Raw genomic sequence first — 6,237 nt, forward strand, 5'->3', positions numbered from 1 at the left:
ATAGGAGTTAAACAGCTTTGGTAGAGGAGGCCAGGCCAATGTAGGGGGGACAGGGTGTAATAGCAGAGATGAGGCCAGAGGGAGGAGTTGGTGTATAAGCAGATGAATTAAGGACAGGACCTGGGCCTGGTGGCTCCAGTGGGAGCTGGACTGGGACGGGCAAAGGCCGGGGGTAGGGGACACCTGCAGCATGTTGTGTCTGCCTCAGAGCCGGGCTCTGCCCTGAGCAATGCTGCTGCTTCTCTTAGGCTTCCAGCTCCTGGTGACTCAGTCCCGGTGTTCCCAAGAGCAGGAGGACGGTGATGAACAGGTCCTGTCCGCTTACCTCCCCGCCACGGTGGAGCTCACTGTGCACACGTTCAACCTGCAGAGTGAAGACAACGCTGCCTACAGGCTGGAGCGTGTCCTGAGTGCCTGGAGGGAGAAGGTTGGTGACCACGACCACCCGGCCCTGCCCTCCTGCACCTGCTGCTAATGAGCGACAAGCAGGGGGAGTTTTATCAAGGAGTCTTGGTTCCCCCTTTGTGATTTATACCTGAGTGAAATGTAACCAAATCAAGTCAGTTTCAGTTTTTATAAAAGATTTAATTAGGATTTTTTAAAAACTTGATTCAAAGTCTACCCAATACTAGGTATTTTATTCAGTCTTCATAATTTTGATGATGCTGTTTAACTGAGGAATGGCTCCCAAATAAGGACGACAAAAGAGATGAAGCTACTGAGTAAGGAAAAGAGCCCCAGAGGAAATGTTCATAGAGAGAGATTGAGAAGGATTTCAAAGAAACGAAATGAGCGAGATGATTAGAAAACCAGAGACATAGTCACAGAGAGAGCAGACAGAGGGAGGAGGAAGGTAAAAGGAGAGAGAGAGAGAGAGAGAGAGACTAAGAGCGAGCACTGGAGGATTCACGGGGCTCTAGGGAACCCCCCTCAGTCCTGAGTGACACTGTGTGGTCACTTCCCTTTCTCTGACGCCCTCCTGCTCTGGGCAGACGACCCCAGCCCAGCGCACAGCTGAAGCCTCTGTGCACACCTGCGTGCATTGCCCTGGCTGGTGCTGCTGCCCCTGCTCTCTCGGGTGGGGACTCCCACGTGGGGCTCCTGGCTCTGTGTGTCGCAGTCAGGCTGGTGTTTGGGACAAACGGTGGGATGGGAGGATGACATGGGATGCGATGAAGAAGAGTCGAGTGCAGAAGAGCAAGGAGTGCTTCAGAGCACACTTTGTAAGAGGGGCAGGTGGTGTTCCTGGAAACCGTGGTTCCAGTCATGTGCCAGTGTGTGGTGGCAGCAGTGCAGGGCACGTTCTCGCTGTGGGTCAGGTGCAAGCACTGACAGTGCACGGTGCATGGGGCTCCCTCTCTCAGGGCTGAGATCATCCAGCAGAGGCTTGGAGAGCTGACACCTCCCCGGGCACTTGGCACCTGTCCTCCGAGGATGCAGTCGTAGGCTGCGACGCCTGCTGAGATCGAAGTGGAGTCTCACCCTGGAAGAGTGGGCTGTGGGGCTGGAGGCGGGTGCTGTGGTAATGGAGAGTGACTCAGCCTGTGTCTTCTCTGTGACCTCCACTGTGCCCACCTGCCCTTTGCTCTGAACTCCCCAGCTACAGAAAGGCCCCTGGGTTTTACCTCGAGAGAGCTGATGCCAGGCCCATGGGAGAACTTCCCAGTGAGGACAGGTTCTGGGCTCTCCCTACACTGGATGCATCTGTCTGCACAATCAGCTTCTCAAGGGCAGCAGGAGGGGTGAGTCCACGTGAGCCTCTGTGGTCAACAGGATTGTTACAGGATGGTGTTCTCCATGAACCTGCTGCTTCGTCAGACCAGGTGTGGTCTTCTTTCGGGAAGGCATTGACGACTGCCCCTTTCACAAACGCCCAGAGCTGAGCAGTGTGAGACAGGACACCAGCACCTCGTGTACACAGCTGTGGATGCTCCTGCGTGGGGGTGGGGTGAGGTGTGGAGCAGGTGACAAAGCCGTTCTGAGGGACATAGAGGAGGGGCCAGGACAGGCTCTGCCAGGCTATGCTGCATGTGCCTTAGTGGGGAGCCCAGCCCGGCAGGCAGCCCAGGGGTCTACATGCAGGCCCCTGGCCACTCTGAGTTCCCTGACCCCACCCACTCATAACATTGCAGCTGCCTGCACCCCGACCACATGGCCCTCAGGCTGCTGTTGTCCCATTGGGTCCTGATCTGCTGGATTCTAATAAGTGATGTCCCCTCTCTGGTCTTCATCTCTACCCCTCCCCTGCCATCTGCAGAAGAATCCTGGTGGGTGCCCAGCATCACCTTTGCCTGAGTGGATAGTTCTCAGGGTCCACCGATGCTGATGCAGAGCCTGAGGGGGTGGAGGCTGGGGAGGGGCCCCACTGTCCTCCCTCCCTGTTCTCGCCTGGGCCCTGCTGGCAGAAACAGCTGGGGTCAGGCTGGGTGGCCCCACCTGAGGGCCAGAGCCACACCCCACACTGCTGGCCCTGGTATGGGCAATGTTGAGAAGGAGGCCGAGCAGGAGCCACACGCTTCCCGAGGCTCCTGCATCCCTGTCCCTTCCTGCTTTTCACCGCTGATGTCGTGCCCTGGGAAACACAGTTCAAACTCCTGAACAAGACCTGCTCGGAGGGGTTCCCCTGATTGAGATCCACCCCCAGGCCTGGCCATACACTCTCCAGTCTTTCCATATTTAGTAAGTCATTAAATATCAGCATTTCCAGAAGCTTTGTGTGTCGTGTGCTAAAGGGAGGGGGCTGGGCAGTTGACGGGGTGATTGTCAGCAGGGCAGCCTGGTGGGTCCCCTGCGGGTGGGCTTCTCTCTCAGTATGGAACCTTCTGAGGTGGCTCCTGGTGGCACAACTAAGGGCATCTGAGCTGCTGTCTCAGGGCTCATGCACTTTCACCCGCATGGCCAGAGACATGATTACTGTGACCTCCCAGGGCACCACATGGGCACGATGGAGGAAAACAGGCCCTCCAGCCCCTCACGCCCTGGGTGGTGTTTTCACAAATCCATGTGCAATTAAAGAATGAGAAGTCGCGATGGGCCAGACAATGTTAAGTCTTTGCCCGAGTCCTCTAGACCAAGGTCCAGTACACATTTTCTGTAGAGTTCTACAGAGTAACTCTTTTGGCCTTTGTGGGCTATATGGTCTCTTTCTCGACTACCCCACGTTGCCTTTGTGGGTTGAAAGCAAATCAGAGTGGGCGTGTGCCAGTAAGACTTTACATACACAGGTGGGCAGTGGCTGTTGGCCCTCGGCCATAGCTGTCAGCCTCTGAACAAGAGCCCCTCTGCATGCACCTGCAGCTGGTGCCCGAGTGCCAGCATGCTGCCAGCTCCTACCTCAAGCACCTGCGACTGTCCCAGCTTGGCCCAGGGCTTACTCTGTGTGGATGGAGCTCCCTCAGCAGAGCAGGTACATCTGGCAAGTGTGGGAGAGGTCATGTGTGAGGGTCACCACCATCATCAAGAGAAAGACAGGTGAGTGTCCGAGTCTCCCCAGCATCGGGGCACCTGATTCAGAGGCAAGTTCCACATGGGTTCTCAGAGTCTCCCCAACAGGATGAACCCCCATGGCCCACAGGGTAAACCACTGAGAACAGACATGATGGTTTTCTTCCTTTTCTGTCTCCCTCTTTCACTTGTGTCTCCTGAGATCCTCTCCAAATAAACTACACGCTCAGTCTGTGTTTCAGGTCAATGTGGGGGAAATCAAATCAAGACATGTGGTCTGTCTGGACTGTCGTCTTGGAATGTGTCCTCCCTAGAGACAGCTGGGCAGGGAATGCCCAGGCCGTGTGCTTCCAGGCAAAGCCGCAGGGAGCGCCAGCACTGAGGTGGGCACTGCCCTGCCCTGCCTTGTCTCAGACTTGAGGTTTTTCTTTAGTCCCTCCCACCACCTCTCCTGTCTGCTCCCACCCCGTCTATCCCTTGGCCATGGCTGTGTCAGCAGAAAGATGCTTAGAGGAGACCTTTATCCATGGTAATGCCAGCACACGTTTTCCAGAGTCCACCCCATCCATTCCACTCAAGCCCCATTTCTCAGGCGGTTCCCAGGAGCGGGTCTCGTGGGGGATCAGCTCACCAGGGAAGTCCTGGCTCAGGACACTGTGAGCACAGACTTGTTGGTGGGGCTGGGGGGGGGAGGATCCCACAGGATGGCATCAAAGCCCTGACTCCTGGTGGGACATGCTAGTTCCTGGCTGACTCTGTTCACATGTGTGGGGTTTTGTCAGTTTTCTGTATCCCCAGAAGAGGGTCTCCACAATGTCCTGGTTTTGAGGAGGTCCCCACAGTACCTCTAGGTTTCTGAGTTTTGCATGACATTGGCTGGGTGCTCAGGCCTTGTGAGATGATGGGTCTAGCACTGAGGCCTGTTCCTTTGGGAAGACCTCTCCTACCTGCCCTTGCCCATCTGTGCCTGCTCCTGGAGGTGGCCACCTGGTCACTTCTCTTTTTTCAGGAATCTGTGTAGTAAGGAATGAGGAAATTGGTCCATAGATTTTGAGGGTGGCCATGAGGTAGGCACCTAGGCAAATCTTATGCCAGAGGCTGAAGCCAGAGCCATGCTGGGAGCAGCTGGTCAGCGGCATCCCTGGCCCGGGCCCCAGGAAGGAAAGGGGGCACAGACTGCCATGTAGTGTCATGAGCTCTCTTGCTCTCCACAAATATCAGTTCTCATCCAACTCTGCACCCTCCTAGCTTCTAACCTCCCAGCCTCAGTTTCCCAATAATGTACACAGGGATGACAACCCCTGCTTGTCTGACCTCAAAGAGTTGCAGCTGAAATCAAACAAGGGAGTCCAAGAAAATAGTCAAATTAGTTCAAAATGCTCTCCATGCACACTCCCTTATTCTGCACTGTGGCCACCTCCCCATCTGCTAGTGGCACATGTGGGCACTGTCCTCATCTCTCCCAGAGGGACACAGTCCTGGAGATATTAAATATAGGACTGAACACACAGTAAGAATGATGTGGAGAACGTGGGGAGGTCTTTGTAGCCTCTCAAGCCGCTCCTTGAGCCAGAGGAAGGGCAGATGGGGTGAGCTGGGAGAGGAAAGGGGTTGCCATGACAGTGAGTCACATCCCAGCTGACAGTGGTCCTGCCCCGTGTGTGGCCTCAGGATGACTTCTGCCCATTCCATTTCTCCACTTCAGGTCCTAAGACTCAGATCCTCCTCATGCCCTGGTACATCCCACACATTCAGAGCTCTGGCTCCTGCTGGCTCTTGCTGAGCACAGGAAGGGAAGTGTCTTAGTCTGTTCTCGTTGCCATAACAGAATATCCCAGACTCGGTAACTTCTATAGAACAGAAATTTATTTCTCAGAGTTCTAGAAGCTGGGGAGTCCAAAATCAAGGCACTGGCCTTGCCACATCCCCACATGGCGCAGGCTGTACCCAAAGACTGTGTGAAGCCCCTTTGGGGGGGTGGGGCTTAATCCCACCCGTTAAAGAGAAGCTCCCATGGCTTAATCACCATGTAAAGGCCTCACCGCTTAATACCGTCACACTGGCAGCACCTGAATTGTGGCGGGGACACACTCAAACCACAGCAGGAGCATTCCCTGCTTTGTAAGGTGAGTTTTCAACTCTGTCTTCTCCTTTTCCTTTTTCAATATTATTCATGAGCTAAGGAAAAGCAATAATGTGCTGACAAAGGCAATGCTTCTGTCATCCAAGTTGTCACATAAAGAGTGAGGTCTCCACAGTGGCAGGTGAGGGTGGGACCCCGCATCACTCCAGCCGTCCTGCCCTGGCATGGCTGAGGCTGATGAGGCTCTGGTACAGAAAGGACCAGCAGCAAAGGTGTCTCTCGAGCCCATGTGCCTGCACATTCCAGATCCCCTCACACTCACGTAAAAATGTTGCCAAAAGTGGGTCAATAAAAACTCAAAAGTTTCATGAGTAAATAAAACTGCCTTGATCCCAACTCTTCATCCTGACTCTGGCTCAATGGCTTGGCAGGGACCAGGCAGTTTTGTGGAGTTAGACCTGCACCAACACACTGCCTATACTAGCCCGGCTGGCCTCAGACGGGGCAGGAAGGTTTGCTCGACCCCAAGCCATACAACAGGTGTCGTGGCTAAGATGGAACTGACCAGCCCAGGGTGTGTGAACAGCCCAAGTTCCTCTAGGTATTCAACCACACTGTCAGGGCTCAGCAGAGAAAGCCCTTCTCTACGGCCAGCTCCAGCTGAGGAGCGAGAGAGCCAGTGGCCTGGAAGCACAGGCTGCACACCCATC

This window comes from Galeopterus variegatus, unplaced genomic scaffold (assembly GCF_000696425.1).
Source record: "Galeopterus variegatus unplaced genomic scaffold, G_variegatus-3.0.2 Scaffold3667, whole genome shotgun sequence".
Taxonomy (NCBI): Eukaryota; Metazoa; Chordata; class Mammalia; order Dermoptera; family Cynocephalidae; genus Galeopterus; species Galeopterus variegatus.